Here is a 20845-nt window from a genome sequence, read left to right on the forward strand (position 1 = left end):
AGTGAAGCGGGACAGCAGGAAGGGAGGATGTAAACTGTGCTTACTTCTTGGCAGCAGCAGGAAAATAATGACATCATTGGGTTTCCAAACTTCGAGCAATCTTTAATTTATGTAGCCATTTTCATCATAACTATTTCATGAAGAAGAATGTATATATTCCATAGTGCTTGATGTCATATGTCATATTCTTAACTTTTGACAGTGGTGGCTTATATAGACATCATAACTACTTTCAAATGGTGTTTGTTTTATTCCAAACCTGATTAGCTGGGAGGGAAAGGAAAATACAAGTTGTAATAACAACAACTACTTGGCAATATATTTTCTTTCTTTTTTTTTTTTTTTTTCATGTCCATTTAAATATCTTCTCCTTTCTATTTTTTTTCTTTTTGTCTGAAGTCTGTGGATGTTATCCACTTAAAAAGTAGTATATGAGACAGTTATAATTCAGCATTTTGTGTAGTAATTGATTTTAGAAAAAAAGGGCTGTGAAACTTCTAATGAAAAGATAAGAAAAAAGAAAGTTCTAAAAGTTCTGGCTCTGGAATCCCACTTTTTTCTTCTGAAATTTTTACTCATTGGTGTAATTATTTTCGAGAGGTTCTGCTTTTTTTCAGAAAAAAAATGATGCTTAGTGAATATCATGGGATGATACAGAAGCCTTTGTAGGATGTGCACTGACCTACCTAGGAAACCCAAGAGAGATAATTACAACCTTTCTTAATCTACATTTAAATGCACTTTGCAAATGGTTTTCTATGCAAAGAATATGAACCAGTTACATTTTGGAATCTATACCTATATGGAAGATGGAGTGTTAAAGAGCTGCCTATTTCAGGCTATTTTTGGTGATTTCCAGATTAAAAATAAATATATATATATAAAAATATATATAAAGAGAGAGAAAGCATATTCAGTTATTAGGCATCTCTACCAGAGTGTAAGGAAGATTTATGCTGTAATGAAATATTGCTGCAACCCAATTTAGAACTTGACAAATCTGGTTTTATAGGGCTGAATTATAAGGGATACCTCATTATTTGAGAGGAAAACTTTTAAAATTGTTATTTTTGGCACCCTGGTCTCCTCTTTGGTTGGGTTGTGCTCTGTAGGAGCTGCTTTGGGCAAGATGTCTCAGCTGATCCTTTTTCAAGGGAGTTGTGCAGGATGAAGTCATAATTAAGGATCACATCTTGGCAAGCCTTTCTTACGGCACGTAGTCGCTGATTTCTAGTTAAATTCTTGCAGTCCTCATTGCTTTTAAGAGGACCTACATTTCTGACCCAGAGGAGCAGAGACTTCTACTTTATTGACAGATATTCCTTACTGGTAGTGTATATCAGATATTGCCTACTGATACTGTATATCAGATACTGTATATGCAGTATCAGTAGCTATACAAAATTGAACACCAAAATTTCATGTATACTAAAAACCTCTATTCCTTCCTTCTGCATACAGACCTCTTGGTTGTGTCTCGCTTTTAACTCAGAGCATGCCCTTGTGCAATGTATTTGGAGTACAACCTGGCGTTATGGCTTGCAGAAGACAATAGGGAACATCGCAAAAAAAAAATTGCTCAATTTAGGAAGTCTTCCTCAAGTTTTGAGTAGCAAATACATCTTTGACCATCTTTTGAGACTACTTGTGGTATTCTTATGGTAGAATCACAGAATCATTTCAGTTGGAAGAGACTGTCAGGATTGAGTCCAACCATAACCTAACCTAACTCTAGCACTAAATCATGTCCCTAAGAACCTCATCCTTTAAACACCTTCAGGGATGGTGACTCCACCACTTCCCTGGGCAGTCTGTTCCAATGCCTGACAACCCCTTCTGTGAAGAATTTTTTCCTCATATCAAATCTGAACTTCCCCTGGCACAACTTGAGGCCATTTCCTCTTGTCCTGTCACTTGTTACTTGGGAGGAGAGACCAACACCCTCCATGCTACAGCCTCCTTTCAGGTAGTTGTAGACAGCCATAAGGTCTCCCCTCAGCCTCCTTTTCTCCAGGCTGAACAGCCCCAGCTCCCTCAACCTGCTGCTGTTCACAGGGTCTCAGTTGAGAAACAAATCTGGGAGCAAACTAAGTTTGTGCATTTGACTAAACTGAAGATCAAATTCTAGCTGGAAATAATATTTCTTTATAGGATGATGAGTTTCTTGTGTGCAGACTTTGTTTTCTCCACTGTCCTGGCATGCAAAGTGATTGATCTTAAGCAAATTACATGCGTTTGTAACTACAACCATGTATGTGCACGTAGGGGAGCATGTGACAAAAGAGAACAAAACCGCAGGGTTTAAGCTCAGCTGGTAAATTTTTCAGGAACCTTTTCTCCTCGTTCCTTGGCTTCTCCCCATGCCGCCTATGCATTACCTGGCCCCGTAGCTCCACAAGCGCTTTCCCATGTGTTTTGCCTGACACGTTGGAGGAGTGAGGCATTGCCGGATGGCTTATGTGGTCAGGTACAAGGAACAGATGGAGTGTTTACATTTAGGAGACTCTTATACTGAATACTTAAAATGACTTACTGGTAAGGACTGCTTTTAGAGTTTAAAAAAAGTTGCTGTTTGGTGTGTGTTAAATGTGCACTATGTTATGTGCTTAGCTTCAATCATAAACCATTTGCTGCATTTTAGTGAGTCTGATGTTTAGTCTTTGCCCCCCTGTTTAGACATCGGTAGCCAAGTATTTTGCCTCTATATGTAGACTCAAGTTGCACTTTTTTCTGATTTAGTCATCAGATCAAATTATTTATAAAATGAGGACATCCTTTTGGATTTCATTTGTAAACAGTCTTAGATTTGTGCACAGGCAGAGAGATACTTGTCTGTTTATGCATAGTTGAAGCCCAAATATTAATAAATACTAATGTTAAATAGTGGGGCTTTTCCCCCCACCTCAGTCTTCATTTAAGTTTTCTCTTTAAGGCTCAGATTTCTTCTCTAGATTATCCGGAGAAAAACTTTCACCTTGCCCTTGATCAAGTTACTAGTTGCAGTATGTCTCTGCTACAGTGATTTTTCACGAGTTAGGATAAGCAACTGAACCCTTTCAGAGTGGTTCCTACTGGGCAGGTATTAGTGTAATCGAAACCGTGGCGGCAATAGCTGGCGCGTGTGTTTGAGGGTAGGATCTGCTGTCTTCAGGCAACGTGATGACTTCAAGTCTGTTAATTTTGGAATTAATGGTGAGAGCTGGAAGCCTGCTGTCAGCCTACTGAGGAGCCGTTTAATATTTCCTTGGAGCTGAGTTGGTATTGGACTTTGCTGCTTACTTGTAAGATGTCTCAACAGGCAACGAAGTCCTCCTCTTGTACTAGGGATTTGGGGGCAGTGGGGAAGGACTCGAGATGAGAGGTGGCTGGTGTTGCCTCAGGCCCCTGCAGCAGGAAGACACTCAGTTTTGCTCTCTGCTGTATCTTTTTGCACATGATATGCTGGAGACCTGGGGGGTGCCCATTGGAGTGGCTGCCTTCAGCAGGAAGGGGAGGTGGGAAAGCAGGAAGCAAGATGCTGTAAAACAGGGGCTGAGAAACATGCCTCTTACATAGGTTTTAAAGTTTTTAGGGGAGACCTTATCGTGGCCTGCAAGGGAAGGAGGAGGGGCAGGTGCTGAACCCTTCTTTTTAGGGACCGATGACAGAACCCGAGGGAATGGCAAGAAGATGTGCCAAGGGAGGTTTAGGTTGGACATTAGGAAGAGGTTCTTCACTCAGAGGGTGGTGGACACTGGAACAGGCTCCCCAGGGAGGTGTCACAGCCCCAAGCCTGACAGTGTTCAAGAAGAGACTGGACACATGGTGTGAACTGTGGGGTTGTCTATGCAGGGACAGGAATTGGACTCGATGATCCTCGTGGGTCCCTTTCAACTCAGGACATTCTGTGACTCTGTGAAAGGTACCGACTGCTGCCAGGGCAGCTCCATTTGTGTGTTTGTTTTAGTTTCCTAGCTCCCCCACCGCCTTTTTTTTTGCGTTTTTTTTTTTTTTTTTTAATAAAACTTTAAACCTCCTCTTAGCCAATGGCAGCCAGGTTTGCAAATCAAAATGAAATCTGGGCACAGCACTGCACTTGTGTGAGCTGTGCTAATCTGAGATGAGCTTCTGTTTCCTGCTTAGAGCCTCCCCCTGTGCTCTCCTTTGGCACATGTACAGTACTGGGTGCTGACAGACACCTTTGAGGGACAAATCAGTTAAAGAAGTGTGTGCGTATAGTGGTGACTGCTCCAACCTCGATATTTCATGTGCTTGTTGGCTAGTTACTCCATGGTTAGGGAGTAGCTGTGTGGAGTCAGGTAGACTACAGAGCTGTCCTGCCTTTGGGAATTAACATCCAGAACAGAGTGGCCTTTGGGTCCTTTTTGTGTGTTCCTGGGATCAGACAAAAAATGTAATCTGCCAATAAAAGTAATCCCCGCAAGGAGTCGTACACTACAAGCAGTCTGTGAGCAGAATATTTTAGGTGGTGGTTGCGTAGAATGGATACAATCCTGAGCTCTGCAGTTTGCATGCAGGCAGCCCGGTAAAGACCCTGTGGTCTCGTCTTCCACCAGCAACTCAATGAATGACTTCCACTTTCCTTACAGTAAGAGAACCGATAGAGAAGAGAATTTGCCATCATTCTCTCTAGATTTTTTCCAAGCAGTTTAGCCTCCACAAATTGTACAGCCTCCCTTTTCTCTGCGTGGGAGAGTACAGACTGCTGCTGGAGGCAAGGAGAGATGAACATTCATCTGTTCTCTCCTTGCTCTCTTTTCCATCCTGTAGGCATGGAGGACTTATGTTTCTACTCATTGCCTTGACGAGAAGGCCACAGAGATACCAGTGAGGTGGTGTGAATTTCTCATTAATGTTTAAATAGGCACACAAAAAAGCCGAGTGCCATGGCTCTCTGGAAGAGGTCAGAGAGGAAGATGGAAGGACCAGCAAAAGCCTTAGGTCGCTCACTTGCTAAGAGATCTCCTTTTCCAGAGTCCATGCCTATCGAGGGCTCCTCACTGTGGTCTTTTGTGAAAAGTGGTACAAATGTATTTTGCAAGAGCAGAGGTATTTACTTTTTTCATTCTCACTGTGTTTTAATGTTACGTGTATAGCCAGGAAATCTGATGGGGAACATGGGGAAACAAATGTGTTGGTTGTTGGTTTTTTTGGTGTTTGTTTGGGTTTTTTTTAAGTCTCTGCTGTTGTGGAAGCTAACACTGATATTGTGCATGGATGTACAGTCATAGCAGTGGTTGATAACGCTCAAACGCAGGGCCAGGAGATTTAGTTTCACTTTGTGGCGTTGGCAGGGAAAGGTCTTGCAAACAGGTCTTTCCTAATCGCCCTGCCGCAGGGGGAGCTCTCAGCCGGTGTTGCCTTCTGGTCTCTGTCTGCTCTTGGCAGGAGACGGGTGCTGAGGTGGGCACACAACGTGAGGGGTGATGTATCTGCTCATGTTTGCTGCCTTCTGTGTGAGCACCAGCCTCAGGCTGCCCGTGCAGAAACAACCATTGCCTCCTTGTCTTGAGCACTGCCACCAAATTAGAGGATCTCTCACAATTAATAACCGGGAGTCCTCTCTCCCTGCCTCCCCCATCCTAATGGGGAGTGGTTGATAGCATTTACTCATTTAGAACTGTGGAAGCTTTGCTCTTAATGAACTGCAATCAGGAGGTCTCACTCTTCCTTCAGTTTGTAGCCCCCGCAGGGAAAAGGGCGATGCGCCTCTTTCCATGCTCCCCCCATTGCCAGCACTAGCTGCTGCCCAGTGGGATGGACAAGCCAAGTGCCGCCACCGTAGTGGCCTGGAGGTGATGGAGCTGCTGGTGTGGATGGTGGTTGCGAGAATCACAGAATCTGGGAAGTCTTATGAGCGCACAAACAACATCTTGCATGAGGCAGCGGAAGAGTACAAATGCAGTATATTTGAAAGATATGGTGAGGATTTTACCCGGGGTAGCATGCATATTACTGACAGTGCAGGGAATTTCTATGGAACTGCTTGTTGAACTTCTGGAAGGATGTTGCTAAGAGGCATCAAGTGTGGTGAGGTCACTACAAGAAGAACAAAACCTTCCATTCAGATAAAAGCAGGGAAAGGGAAACACTGCCATGTGTGGGACTGGTTCAGGCTAAACTGGTCTGTGCAGTAGTTTCTGCAGCCGTTCAGAAACATGCTGTGGTGTTGAGCTTCCTAGCTCACACAGGTCCACGGTCATGCTCCAGTTAGGCTTTGGCAAAGGAGAAAAGGCATCATCTGTGTCCCACTTCATTTGAAAAAAAAAAATTAAAAAAAAAATCCCAATGCCAGCCATATGCTGATACTGCATCTGGACTCTATCCCGGTATCTGGGGGCAGAGGAGGGAGATGGTTTCTGTGGGGAGAGGCACCGTTCCGAGTGGAAGAGCTGCCTGTCCCTGGGGCTGCTGCTGGATCCAGAAACCACCAGATGCAGGATGGCTTGGCAGCTCTGTCCAGCCACCTTCCGTAGCACCAAGACTGTCCTGCCCAGAGAGGGAATCTGAGTCTCATCCAGCTGGCAAGAGTCCATGACACTTAGTTTACGGATCATTAAGAGGAGATTTGAGCATTGCTGTGAAGTGGATGCAGACTGATAGGGTGGTTGGGAGCCATGTGTTGACGGCTGAGGCAAAAAGATAGTCATCGCATTCTCCTTGTGGCCTGGTCACTGGGCATAATGTTGTTTTGGAAACAGTTTAAGTTGTGGTTTTCTACAAGTTGGCTATTAAAATAGGGCCACTATCTCAATGGAAACTAATGTGAGCCGTCAGCCGGACGCAGGAAATGAGCAGACTCATTTTTCTTTATTTCTTTTTGTCCTACATCTCCCCCAGTGAATGCCTGGTGAGGTTTGATTTGCTTATGAAGGTGTTTTTTCTGAAGTCAAGGTGTTATTAATCTGTGTTGTATTTCTCTCCTGTGCTACAGAAGTTGAGTGCAGCTTCTGTCCTGATAGTTCTGTGTGAATGTGAACACAAGTATGGCAGTAGAGAGTTAAAAAAAAAAAAATCCATTAATTAAAATATTTACATTGGAAGCCACAAAACATTTACTCTTTGAGTAAAACAAACTCCCCCATTGTTCTTGTATGATTGCTGCAGTTTCTCTGAAAATAGCCAGGAAGAGGTTGTGCTCTGAGGAATTTTTCTGGGTTGGCAGAGGAATAGGAGGGTAGGGGTACTCAAGTGGGCTCTTGGTCAATGGCTCTCTTTTGTGCAAATCTTTCTGTCAAATGGACAAGATTTCTCTTCTTCATAGAAGAGAAAAATAAAACAAAATACAAAAAAACCCTATAGTGGTGTAAGTATGCTGTTGTATTATTTTGGGAATGCCGAAAAATAAATATCATGAGTAGAAGATGTGAAAATGGTATTTGCTGCATGAAGGTTTTATTTTTAGCATTTGAAGTGTACACTAACACACACTTGAAGGAAGGGGAAAAAGAGAAGCATCCCAGAGCAGGAAGTTTGGGCCCTCCTGGCTGGGGACCCACATGCCGCCATCCCAGTTTTGGTGGCAGGGAGATGGCAGCGCAGGCAGTGAAGGATGTCACCTTTCTGTGGCACCAAGCACCCATGGTTCCCGCTGGGCTCTGCTGGCATTGCGGCTGCTCGGTGTTCAAGAAAAACCAAGTGAGGCTGGAAGCTGGGTATGTAAGACCACTAAAACACGATCTTTTCTTTGCATCTAGTTTTGTGCTTTAGGTGCAGGGATACTCTTAGTAGCGTCACTGCAGGACAAGTAAGCAAACATGAGAACTATTTGCTTCAAATCCTTCCATTCCTGCCTTATCTTCTCAGAGATAAATGGATTGAAATATGAAGGTGTTTTTCATGGTGTTTGTTTGTTTTTATGTAGTATTCTCTCACACAGTGTGCGGTTTCACTCTCACGCGTTCTTGGCCTTTTCCAGCATGGCGCTGGACTAACAGGCTTCTAGAGCTTACGGGCAGGATGTGGAAAAAGCGAAAAGGGTGTGTGAAGGGGTTGGTTGATTTGGTTTTTGAGATCCTCAATTCCCATTTCTCACTCTAAGCAGACTCTTAGGCTTTTCGGAGTTGCCAGATGGGAGGTTTCTCTTCTGCCCTAGTGATTCACGGACTGGCTGGATTGCAGGTCATGTCTCCTTTTCTTAATAGCGCCACAGAAAAGTGTTTGTTCAAGCCCGAGTTGGTTGTGATTGTAAATTTTATTGACAATTCCAAGGTTACAGTTTTGTTGGTTAGGTGTGTGGTACTCATTCCTCTGATCCCAGGTATGCCAGTCTGCGTCATGTTTACCGATGTTATAAAAAAATCTTTGTTGCATTGAAAGTCTCGTTTGTAAAGGTGTTAAGAAATTAAATGTACTTGTTCAGGGTAGGCTTAATTTAAGCTCATGCTTGAGAGCTTTGTTCCATCCATTTCTTGCATGCTTTCCCATGTTTAAGAAGGGCTGCATGCTGACAGTTTCTTGGCCTGGAGATAAAAAGTGCTGCCTGCCCAGGTTTGATACACTGATGGAAAACTGTCTCGGTGATGTATAATGCCACTGTGATTATTTGTAGCCATTACCACTGGTCTCATTTTACAACCGTTCACATTATGTAATTTGATACTCATTTAACTTAATGAGAGGATGCTGCAGACTTATTTATGACTCGGCAGGGCAACCTGTACGTTTTGGCCACCTCTGTTATCCTTGCCGAAGGAGGAAGAGCGTGCTTCTTACAGAACATGTTACAACATCTTTAATACCTTTATACCCAGGTTTCCCAGGTTGTTGCAGACAGGAGGGCAACTTGCCTGGGGTGTAGATTATACTGGAATGGCAGCAGAAGTTTAATTTATTTTTTTTTTTTTGGTGAAACTGCCTATTAGCCTTTTGTTAGTAAGGTTATCAGGAGGTATTAATGGACTTTTCCTTTTGTTACAGATGGAATTTTATGTCTTGCTGGATTCTGAATAGGACGAGGAGATGTGTCTGATAAGGTAAGAGAGAGGGTAAGATAAACATATTCCTACACAAAAAAGTCTCATGGGTTTGTTGTCTGGGTTGAAGACAAACATTTCTCTCCCTGGCAGAACCCTGCAGATAATGGAGATACTTATTTTTAAGTTGCATCTACCTCTCAACCTTTGAGCAGAGACCATCTCTGTTCTGTACAGCTTCTGTCCTAGGCCTTTCTCCTGGTAAACCTGTGTACAGAGTTCTGAAGACAAAAATGTCTTTCCAGGCATGGGGATTAGAGGGATAGGTCATGCTTATCCTACTATTTTAGAGCTTTTTATAAAGGAATGGGTGAGGTAGAAGAGTTTTTGTTCAGTTTTGAGAAATTGCTCTCCCCTCTCACCCACAGACATTTGAAAGGCAAAAAGATCTTTGAGGTGTTTTAACTTCTATGCTTTAAAACTTGTTTTTCCTGTTGCAGTATTTTTGAATTTGGACTGTTTGTTAGGACAGAGTGTATATGAGTAGGAAACGTCTAGGTTTGAGTTTGAAATTAGTACTTGCTGTCACTAATTTGCTGAAGGAAGCTGTAGGTTTGCAGATTTTTAAAATTATTATTTTAAAACATTTTTTAAGTTATTATTATTTTTTAAGTGCAGTGTTTTTTAAAAGGCAGTGTTTAGATAGATACCTTTTTTTTTTCTTTTGGTTTCTGGTTCAGAGGCTTCCACTGGCGGAGAGGAGTAGATGTCTTTAGAACTATTAGGTATTGGAATAACCACGTTCAAACGACAGCTAGCCAAACACAATAGCAGTATTACACAGGGATTGTCACTGCCTTTCAACCTACGATCTACTCTGCAACTATTCAGCTCTGTCACTTCTGTCTTTCGTTTTGTCTCCTCTGTCTTCCTGTGCTCTATGCCATTTACAGGCCTCAAAAATCCCTTTTGTTCTTTTTGACTGTTGGTTGGAAAATGTAGTGGAAACAGCTAAATGCATGATGTAATTGTATGAGGACCAGGACTAAATTACCTTTTTCTTGGAGTCAGAGATTCAGCTCTTGTAGACACGTAAGGTTTTAGGTGTGCGTTTTGGTGTGGTTTTTATTCCTTTTAGGTTTTGTTTGCAAAGTAGAGTTACCCTTTGGAGGGTGGCTGCCCAAGCAAGAACTGAAAACTTCCGAGTGGCTCTTGGCACTGTGTGGAGTATGCAAGAAGCAAAGACTTCCTTGCCGCTTAGGTTTTTTTTTTTTTTTTGCAAGTGTTGGGTGTTTAATCCATTCAGACTACTCTCTGTCATGTCACTGTTGAATTGTGTTATGAATAGTTTTATGTAGTGGCTTACTCTCTACCTGAAGGTGGTCTTGTACATGTATAGTTGGTAAATACAGCTCTTCAGGTGAGAGGTCTTGCAGTCTGCAGAGCTGTTACACAAAGCACCCCACATGCATACCTCATTTGTTATCTAAACGAGCTTCTTCACTTGCACATGTTCAAACCAGTCTACCTGTGCTCTAAGAAGGGGTAATTAAAATTGCTTTCAGGACTTCTTAGAGTGTGTTCAGCCCAACCTGCACCGGCACCCCTCCGCAGACGAGCGGTTCGGCTGCCGTCCCATCGCGCAGTGTGGCTGCGGCCGGGGGCTGCGCAGTGCCCGCTGTGGCATCCCTGCTGGCGTGCGTACGCCTTCCTCCAGAAGCAGCGTGGCCAGGAACAGGATAGGTGGAAATGCTTGTCCTCAGGCTGCTTTGTTCTAGCAGATTTAGTTCACCGAGAAGCGTGTTTATTTGGTGTTGATGCAGTGCTGTGGGCTTCTCTGGCATGTGTGTTGGACAGCACTTCACTTGTACTCATTCAGCTGCTGGTGTTTGCCTAAGACATTACTTCTCATATGTGTATTATATAGTGTATATATATATTGTATAGTTTAAGTATTCGTTCTTTTCTGTGAAGCGGATGTTAATAAATTGATGTGCCGTAGCATGGGCAGCTCTTGTGGCGCAGCAGCAGTCTGCTGTTGTGCCATGTCTCCTGGGATGACCTTGCTCTCCCCTTTCCTCATAAAACAACCTCCGAGGAGCCTCTGTTTCTAGCAAGTTCTGCAGCTTGAGGCCACGACACCTTCTCTTGCCACAGCTTTATTGCCAGCCCCAGGCACATAGGAATCGTCAGCCAGATCCCTGGCAATCGCAGGACTGACTTTAAAATGAGATTCTGGGAGGAGTGAGTACTTTCCACTGGCTCTTGTCTCTTGCCTCTAGAAGAAAATATTCTGTCCTCGTTTTGTGTGATACCTTCTCATGGTTGAAGTTAATCCTGAGCTATGAATGTGTGTCTCTTGTTCTACTTTATATGAGAAGGCTTAGTTTATCCCTTCCCCAGCAACCTGGGCTGGAGAAATGCCACTGTCCCACTCCTGCTCCTACAGTGTCACAAGAAGCTGATGTCCTGGTCATGCTCTTTCTCAAGACTGCAGGTGTCAGGTGTCCCTCCTTTCAACTGTCCCTTACTACTATGGCATCAATGTTTGTTTATTTATTGATTGATTTTTTTTTAACCTTCTGCTCCTTTTCTGCATTCCTTCACCCCATTTACATTGAGGTTTCCAGCCTTCCAGACAGACATCTGGATCCTGTCTCATCAGGACCTGCCCTCAGATTCTGTCTGTGCCTCCTGTCCGTGTTTTTCCTTGGTTGCTTGCAGTTTTCATGGATATTTCTTGGCCCATTCCCTGCTGTTTCTTCTGGGGGAGTATTTCTGAAGCACGTGTTTCTTGCTGCTGTTGCAATTAAAGGGGTTTCTGTCTTTTAGTCCTGTTCAAAACAATGAGAAGTGGTCCAGTCTGTGCAGAGAATAATCTTGTTTAATCCTAGCTGTGGTGACTTCCATGTATGTAATGGCTGGCTTTTGGTGTCCATCCTATTTATTACATGACAGAATTGAATTAAAAAAAATTGAATAATAGCTCTTTTAATATGCCTGAAGGCTAATGATGAAATTATGAGACTTGGCAAGCTTGCAGCAATGTTGATAGGTGCCAGACCTTTCACCCAATATTTTCTTTTCCTTCCCCCATATTTCCTTGTGCCTTTATCTTGCTTCCTTCCAAGGAACCCAGGGCCCTTTCACATGAGTCTGCCTGGTAGCTCGGATCCTAAATATAAAATTGTTCTGTATGGCCTAATCTATTTTCAGAGGTACGTTTGAGATAAAAATTACTTTGATTGCTGAAACGACATTGTGTCATTTTTGGAAGGAAATGACAAGGAAGTAACAGTTATCAGGCCTGTTTTCACCTGCCATTAGCTTAGACCTGACGAATTGCAGCTCCAAGGTTGCTTGCCTTAACAGTTCCAAATTAGGTTGCCAATTAATATTGATTATCTGAAAAGCAGTAGGTTGATGTATATTCTTAGTAGCTGTTAATGTACTTTATAATAGCAATCTGTTTTGCAAACATTTTCTGATTGTTCTTTTTTAATGAGTGTTGGCAGTGAAAACCATGATTTAACACCAGCAGAACTACAGTAACTTGTTATGGTTGGGGTTTTTTTGTTTGTTTGCCTTTTTTCATTTTGTGTGTGGTTCTGTTATTGTCTTATATGGGGAGTAACACTCTATTTTGGTGAGACCAAATTGAGGCAACGTCCAGGAATGATTTCTGTCTAAGCCGATAGATACATTGTGGTTTCTTAGTGCACATCGGTGCAAAACTCTTGCATCACTGCTAGATGAGTTTTAATAACTTCCTTTGACATTGCCTATGAATATTTTTGTCTCCACAGAAGCCATCTCAGAAAAAATTTCAAAATAAGAAAGCTAATTTGAATAAAACAGTAACAGGTAATCTGAGTTCCTTTTCTTGTGTTATGTAGCTCTTTTGTCACAGTATGTGGAAAGTACCTGGAAAGCACAGGGAAAAAAATGGGAAATCTCTCATGCGTAAGCATGTAGATAACAAAGTTTAGGAGGGGTAGAGAATATCTACATAAATGTAGACATCAAGGTAAATGCTTTTTCCTTTTCTTTTTCTTCCAGAAGATTTGAATATTTGCACAATCTGATGTTGCAAGTTGTAAACGTTTAACACTTCTAAAAGAATAAATTACTTCAGTTCCTGAATGAGTAGGTAACTGTCAGCTTCAAAGGATCAAGTGAGTTGGAAGGAATGTCTGGAAAACTCAGTATAGGCAAATACCAAGTGGAATATAGAAAGCAAGGGAATACATTTGACTAGTATAATAGAGACCTAGATGTAAGTTTATATATAAATTAGGACTAATCATGTATGAAAAGTGAATTTCTGTGGTTCTGCTTTTAATTCAGAAGTGGAATGCTCACTTCCCCCTCCCCCTGTCTGTCATACTGGGTTTCCCAAGCTGTTTGTTGTGAGAGTTGTACTGCTTCTATAAAAACTGAGATGGAAAATTAACCTATTTAATACTCTTCAAACTACTCTTACAAAAAAGACAACCTTTCGTAGTAGAATATCCTCACTGTGAGCTGGTTGGTTCTGTAGGATGTCTGTAACTCTGCACTCTTAACCAAGCAATTAAGAAAAACTGGAATTGGTACTGTAAAATACACATTAAAACTATAGGGTTAAGATGGAAAGAGCCATTTCAGCTTTTGCTTGTGAAGTAAACTGTTCCAAAGTTCACCTCAGAGTATGTAAAGCACAGACAAGATGGGGTGTAGCTTAGAGTTGCAGTCTCTGGGATATGTGTTGCTTATCTGTCACCCCACCCCACTCAGTAAGCCAGTGCAGGCTGCTAAACCTCACAAAACCGCTGGCTCCAACTTAGCTTTAGGGTGTTTTTTCTGAGCTGGGTTCCCTGGGCTCCTGACAAGGGGAGCGTCAGGGCAGACCTGGGGGGTTGCAGCCGCCCCTTTGGGGTGGGTGCCCGCTGGAGCAGGTCTGCAGGGTGACATGGGCATCGCTGCTGCTCCTTGTCGCTGAGCCGCCACCCTGGCTGGACACACCCCGCTTGCTTCCTTCTCTGGTGGTGGTGGTGCCAGCGCGGCTCCGAGGGATGGTGTGAGGGGCAGAGAACCTCTGCCGGGGGAACGCGCAGGGTTCCAGCTCCGTGGCTGCGGGGCGGCCAACGTCGGTGCTTGAAAGTCGTGCTGGCAGCCAGGAACTTCTAACTGCAGCTCTGCTAATGACTGGTGGTGTGGTTTTGGGCAACTCCCTTGGTTGTCTTTGAGTCAGCTCCCCTGTCAGTAAAAAGGGGATGATACTCCTTTGTAACTTACTGTTGAAATGACTAGTTAGTGTGCTTCAGATGTTGAGGTCCTGCCATGTATTGTTACCATGGGTATGGAGAGGCCCCTCGGCTATTTTTAAGAAGCCTTGGCTCCAAGAACACAACAGGTTGTGGGGACTATTCTGTCTTTTGTTTTGTTTTTTCTCCTGTTAACTTGTGAAACAGATCAGATTGATTGTTCTGTACCAAAGTGCTAACCCCCACTACTGACCATTTGGATGTTGCCCCTCTCTCCTCTCCTTTTCCTTCTTCTCTGCTACTCCCTTCTTGGCTGCCCAGTCTTCATATCAAACCTTACCTAAATGAATTAAAGACAGTGTGCCAGATGGAGTTAAAAGGGGAATTCTAGTTGAGGCCAAAGGTGAAAGCCTAGGAGTGCGGCTAAGGACTTTGCCACTGGTGTAGCGAGATAGAGTAATGTTCTGCTTTTCTTTTATTTTGAAACCCGTTCCATGTAGAGGCTGTGCGGTTTCTAGGCTCTGTCTTGGTTGCTAACCTGAGATGTGCCAGTAACTTGCTGCTTTGAAAAATAAAAATTTTAAAAAATCTAAAAATAATGTTGGGGAAGCCCAACGTTATAAGTTGAAAAGTTCATATATGCAATTAAACAACTTCAAACCACCTAGATATTTAAATGAAAGGAAGATATTAATTATGGTACCCAGACAGAGCTTGTTTGCTGTTAATCTCCCACAAAAAATGTGCTCTCTTGGTTCATGGCTGAACCCCCAGCTGCAGGTGGCAACTTCCATCCTGTTGGAAGAGCTGATGTGGGAAGGAGCTGAGGGCTCTCCCCAGCCCCCCGGTTTGGGCATTGGGGTTCTGTGGGGCAGGCAGGCATGGGTGTTGCTGCTGGGGGGGTGCCTGTCTGCAGCCTCAGGGGCAAAGCCATCTGGGACTCTACTCTCTGGTTGCACTCTTGATGCTCAGCCAGCGCACTTTGAAATTACAGGGGATACCCATGACTTGCGGACTTCATAAACTCCAAGGAATGGGCTTTAGTTTTAGAAAGTGTATTCTGCGAAATACATTCACAGACTTCTGTCCCCAGAATGAGCCACTGGTGTCTGTTTGTCCTGTCTTATTAGTGCAGATCATGAACTCAGTAACTATTTCTATAAGTGAGTCCATAACTTCTGTTGTTACTTTACACAGATGCCCACTCCTGACTATAAATGACAGAAGGAGACATATCCCAGTTGAAAATTAAAATAATTTCCCTGTGGATGAACTCTAGACAATTCTGTTTTGTGCTACCTAAATTCTTAGGTATTTTGTTGATAATTGCAGTTGGTAGAGTGTTTTGACAAGAGTGCAACGGTAAGACAAACATTTTGTCTCTCTTTATCCATGGAGGGATGCAGCACATTGCCCAGGTGTTCTTGTAGCATGCAAGTTGCCGTGAGTTAAAAAGCGGGGAGAGGAACATCTGGCTATTGTCAGCTTTGATGCTCAGATCTGCCATGAGTGATTTTTCTCAGAGTTAATGTCTCTTGTTTAGCCACACAAAAATTTGGTCTCTGGCACCGATTAACAGTAACATTAGCATCAGGATGGTGGATCATAGTCTGTTCTGGGGCTCTGGGAAAAGCCAGGAGTACCCTAAGCTGAGGCTGTGGAGCACTTTGAAGACAAATGAACTTTGATTTTTAGTATTCTAATGGTGTGTAGGGAGCAGCTGGTGCTTCTGAAGAGATGTGCTCCAGGAGCCATACTGGTTGGAGTTACCAAAATGCAGAGGTCTGTATTTTTGAATGGACAGCATTGCTGCCAAGTGGGGAAGATGTAAACACCAGAGGAATTGTACAGGATTTTAGTCAGCGGATAAGATACAGCGTCGTTCCTGTGGATACTGCATTTTGTGAGTTTGCTGTCCATGAGTTTCTGTGCATACCGTACATCACATCAGTCGACTGTAATGACATACAGTCAGGCAGAGGAGATTAATTCTGAACTCTTCAAAACTTCTTCCTCTGCCCAGCTGTGCCTTTTTGGGGCCCAGTTTTGGCTAGCATATTCTTTATCTTCTGAGTAAATTTTGGTAGGGGCATTTAGCCATTTTGTTGCTAAGTCACTGATAAACATTATCCTATTTGGTAAGCCAAATATACAGACTTTAAAAACTATCAATATAAGATGGTTTTGGATCTTTAGCTGTTCTTGTGGTATTTTCTTTTCTGAAGTGAATAGACCAGAAATGCATGTTGCCCTTTCTGTTATTATTCTTTAGATAATACTCTCCCTCCCTGCATTGCCTTACACAAAGTAATGTTCTTATCCATCCAGAGGCTACGTTTCCTTGCTTAGTTGCAGATTTGTGCAGGAAGGTTAGTGTTTAGATTGTGTCTGCCATGACCCCTTGTCTTTTTTTACAGGATCGTTGCCTTCCCTAATGCAGTTCCACAACGGTAACTCTTGTGGGTCTTTTGTTTTGGTTTTGTTTGTTTTTTGTTTGTTTGTTGTTTATTTTGTTTTGTTTTAATTCCTAGGCATTTGTAACTTTGTGTTATTGCTGTATTAAAATGAGCTGTTGTTCAGATAAACTATACCCAGCAAAAAATATACTTTCTGGTAAAGTAACCTGATTCATTTTTTTGCTTACCGTTGCTCCAGGTTTCATGTTCTGTGCAGATGACAAGAAGTGATTTCAAATTTTCTTTCAGAATCCCCAGTAGTGGCGATGAACAGCATCCCATCAGGCCCCAAAATACCAAAGAAAAAATATGACAGGAGGAGGGTTACATGGTGTCGTTAGAGATAACACTTAGAGGATTTTTTTAATCCCTAAATTGAACTTCTTGTACTTTACAGTTCAGGATTGTGTGAACATAGTTACAGCTTTGAATTCTTTCTTTTAAATATTGCATATATGTGGGGGAGTAGTTGTTTTGTTTTTGCTAAGTAGCATTTTTCTAGAGAATTGTATTCGTACCACTTGTGTGCTTTTTTTTGAAGGTAAAATTTAATGTTGATACTTTTTTTGGTCTAGTTCTTATATGAGATTAAGTACCAGACATTTGCACATTTACCATCAACTGATAGTCAAAAGGTACAGTCTTGCAAAGACTTGACTAAAACTAAATGAATAGTTCTCAATTTCCTGTGGGTGTTTGGTTTTGTGTGTGTATGTGCACATTCCTTACCAATAAGGAATAGAGCAACTTTCCTCTTCTGAGATAGCCGCGTTGCTAACTTTTACACTGTTGAAGTGATTTTGTTAAACAAGAGGAGGAAAAAAGTTCATAATTTGTCAAAAGGAATTTGTCTACAAAGTGTGCCCACAGGGTTGGGTCTGTTTTTCCTCCTCCATTTTATCAGGAGGAAAAAAAGCTTGTTGCTTTAGTATTTTATTAGCCTTTTGCTTTCAGATGCTGAGCCTTAACAGTATACTGCTTTCATGATTTATTATAACAGTTGCCTGTTAGTATAGTATTTGAACACACCTCTTAGAGATTAAAAAGGTCAAGACCTTTCATTCTGCAGCGATGTTGTACACAGCCTCATTTTATGGATCTCACTGCCCGTTTCTGAAGTGACTTGGTTTACCTGCTCAGGGCAGCGTGGGAAGCCCGTGGGGACCGGGGTGATGGTACCCTCCCACCAGAGCCATCTTCTGATGCCCAGAGAATGATGTATTTGTGGTCTGTCTGTCGTAGGCTGAGGTGAATTCTTCCTCTAAAATACCAGTGGAGTCACTTTGATCCTGTGCACTGCCAGTTCGAAAACTTGAGTGTTGTTCTGACAACTGCATGCTTTGTCTTATAAAAGTGTACACTCTCTGGCCCTTGTCCTACTCTGTGCTATTAAAAACAGGCAATTGAGTAGACTTGACTGTGTCCCACTTACAAGCTTCCTCTGAATTTCTTGAATAGACAACTTGGAAGAACAAATTATCTCCTGTCCTTTTCCTCTGTGCTTTCATCTGCTGACTTGCAGCTTTAAGTATCATCCCCTTTTGTAGCATTAAGAGGGGCTGGGTGAAGATAAATCTTCACTGGGAATGTTTTCTGAAGTTAAACTAGTTACACCATCAATCCTGCTAACAGAACTCAACTGAAGTGGAGATTTTTGACACAATGCTAGGAGGATATCCAACAAGCTTTTACTGATAGAAAAATTTGGAAAAAAAAAAAAAGTACTTGGGATGTACCTGTGCAATTTGCTGTGTAAGTTTTTTGCTTTGATCTTTTGGATGGACCATGCTGCCTAGAAAATGTCCCGTTTCTCCCAAGAGAGGCCATTGGAGAGCCACTGAGGGTTGCCTATGTTCTCTCTCTAGCAACTGATATGTGCTCCACTCCCTTGGAGAGACCAGGTGGTGTACCTCAGTTCTGGTTTGAGGGCTGGAGCCAGATGTGAGGGTGTGTTCTTGTTTCTCCGGTTACCAGACATAATGTGAGGGAACAAAAGGGATGAGATGCATCCTCTGAATACCCTGGTGAAGAGTGGAGTCTTGAGATGCTTTGTGGCTCTGACTACTTGAGACACAAAAGGAAATGAAAACTGTTGTTTAATTTGGATCTCAGCAGGTACTTAAGGGTCAGCTGTAGGATAATCTGAAGTTCTGTCATTGGGTTTTAATGAGACCTGTTATTGTTTGAGTAAATGTAGCAGTGGCCACTGTTCAGCAAAACCATAACTGGCAGTGGTTAATGACAAAGTGTTCTCTTGCATTATTAAAATAAGAAAAAGAGCTGCATGTCATGTTGATATATTTTAGCGCAAGGATCCAAACAAGTAATGCACTTTAAGCACTTGTGAGTCATGTACAGTTAGTGCCTGTGCTGTCTGTCATGCAAGACAAGTTCACATTTGCTTAGACTGACTTTTTTTCATACCCGATTTTGGTTTTCACTACTGATTAAATTTGAAGTTATTTCCTTATGTTTTCAGATGTTGCCATACTATTAAAGCGTTAATCCTTTTCTGGTTGCTTGTCCTCTTTGTATATGTTTATATTTACTTTTTATTAAAGAAAGACTATTATACAATTACATGAAAGTCTATCTGAAGAATAGTTGGAGAGACTGACCTTCTGTGGTGTTGTTCTCTTGTTGAAAACAAATCGAGACTTATGTGATGTTTTAGTAGCAGTCTCTCGCTTATCTGGGGAAATTATGTTTAAAGACCAGACCCTGCGAGTATTCTTTTCATTTGGAAGGGGTTAACATTGGCTTTTCACGTTCAGCCATCGTGACTGGTATCGGGGACGTAGAGACACAGCCATGCAGGTTGCTGTTGGTGAGAATGTTTCTTGCATAAGTAGTTTTCTTAGCAGGTGATAAACTTCTTCCTTAATGATTTAATTACATACTCTCAGGAAATACTTGGGGGAAAAAAAGATTTATGGGAAGTTCTGCCAGAGACTTACATAGGTGTGGTACAAGAGGAGGGAAGGGATGACTTGTTCTAAGTTAGGTGTGGGGCAGGAAGCGCTGCAGCAAGCATTGGCCAGAAAAGTTGAAATACACAATGAATTTGGGGAGGTGGGACATGAGTTCTTCTAGAGGTTAGCCCAACAGCAAACCATTTTAGCCTGAGCATGCCTATGAGTTTCCACCTGAGTGAGACGAATTATAATATATGTCTCAGAAGTACTGTGAAGGTGCTAAATTAGTGCTTTCAGTGGAAGATCACAGGATGCTTTGAATAAAGCTTTACAAAGTGCACAGCGTTCTTACTATTAATACCAAATAGTTTGTGTGTCTCTCTTAAACGACGAGGAAAATGAAATGTGCCAGATTTGTGAAGCTCAAGAAATGTTTGCTCGTTATTTTGAAAGAGCTGGAAAGTGCAGATGGAGAAGGGAGGATAGAAATCTAGATATGGAGGAAAAAAAATCCCATGGACTGTCATCATAGATGTTGTTTTGAAATCCTTCATCTTGTGGCCTCGTGTCTGTCGTTCAGCTTTGTAGGTGGCTGAGCGTTTCTGAGCAGGGTGAGAGGGAGGAGAGTGTTCACCAATGCAGAGTAACACAAGGCAGAGGAAACTGCTGCTCAAACTCTTTATTTGAAGAAAATGTGACAAACCAGGAACTTGCTGTAGTCCTTTTCTTAAATAGGAAATACATGCAACCACAAAAGACAAGTGCAGAGCTAAGTAACTAGCTGGGACCTGTATTAGAATTCTGCAGTTAAAATAAATGGTCTCTTGGCCTACTTTGCTGTTGGATCATACTTCAAAAGCTGAAAAAAGGGCCAACATGCAACCCACCAGCAGAATAACAGTGTCATTTTAAGCTGCATGTCCACAGTGGGGTTGTCCTTTCCTGTGATGCCTTCATCTGCTCCGCTTAGTGTCACTGAGGTGCAGGTTCTTTTCATAGTGCTTGGGGACCTTTGCTGTCCTGTCCGAGCTGTTCCCAGCTTTTCGGTGTCTCTGGCTGCCTTGCCCAGGCTCTGCTTCTCCTCTGCCAAAGGCTTGATACAAGCTGACAAAAATCACTTGGTTTGCTAAAAGCCAGCTCGCAGAGAATGGGAAAGATTCACGTCGTCTCAGGTGGCTGGAGCTGCTTGCTGTATTTTGGTTATTTTAGTTGATACCTCTGAGGTGTGACCTTCCTGTGAGCAGTGAAAGCCCTGCCTCTCCCTTGCTTGGGATACCAGCACACTCAGAAATGAGGCAAGTGATACCCTTTAA

General features: G+C 42.5%; 1 protein-coding gene across 13 annotated transcripts in view; it reads left to right on the forward strand.

The window, feature by feature from the left end:
- TRERF1 (transcriptional regulating factor 1) overlaps positions 1 to 20845 on the forward strand; it is a 100360-nt gene that overhangs the window by 21397 nt on the left and 58118 nt on the right. For 11 of the 13 annotated variants that reach the window (XM_065058339.1, XM_065058340.1, XM_065058350.1 and 8 more), the window contains one exon: positions 8920 to 8975. The gene's annotated coding sequence lies outside the window, so the exon portion shown is untranslated. Of the gene's footprint in view, positions 1 to 8919; positions 8976 to 12721; positions 12780 to 20845 lie in introns of all 13 variants that reach the window. The other 2 variants (XM_065058343.1, XM_065058342.1) reach the window with 1 other exon arrangement.

Source organism: Columba livia, chromosome 3, assembly GCF_036013475.1.
Source record: "Columba livia isolate bColLiv1 breed racing homer chromosome 3, bColLiv1.pat.W.v2, whole genome shotgun sequence".
Classification (NCBI taxonomy): domain Eukaryota; kingdom Metazoa; phylum Chordata; class Aves; order Columbiformes; family Columbidae; genus Columba; species Columba livia.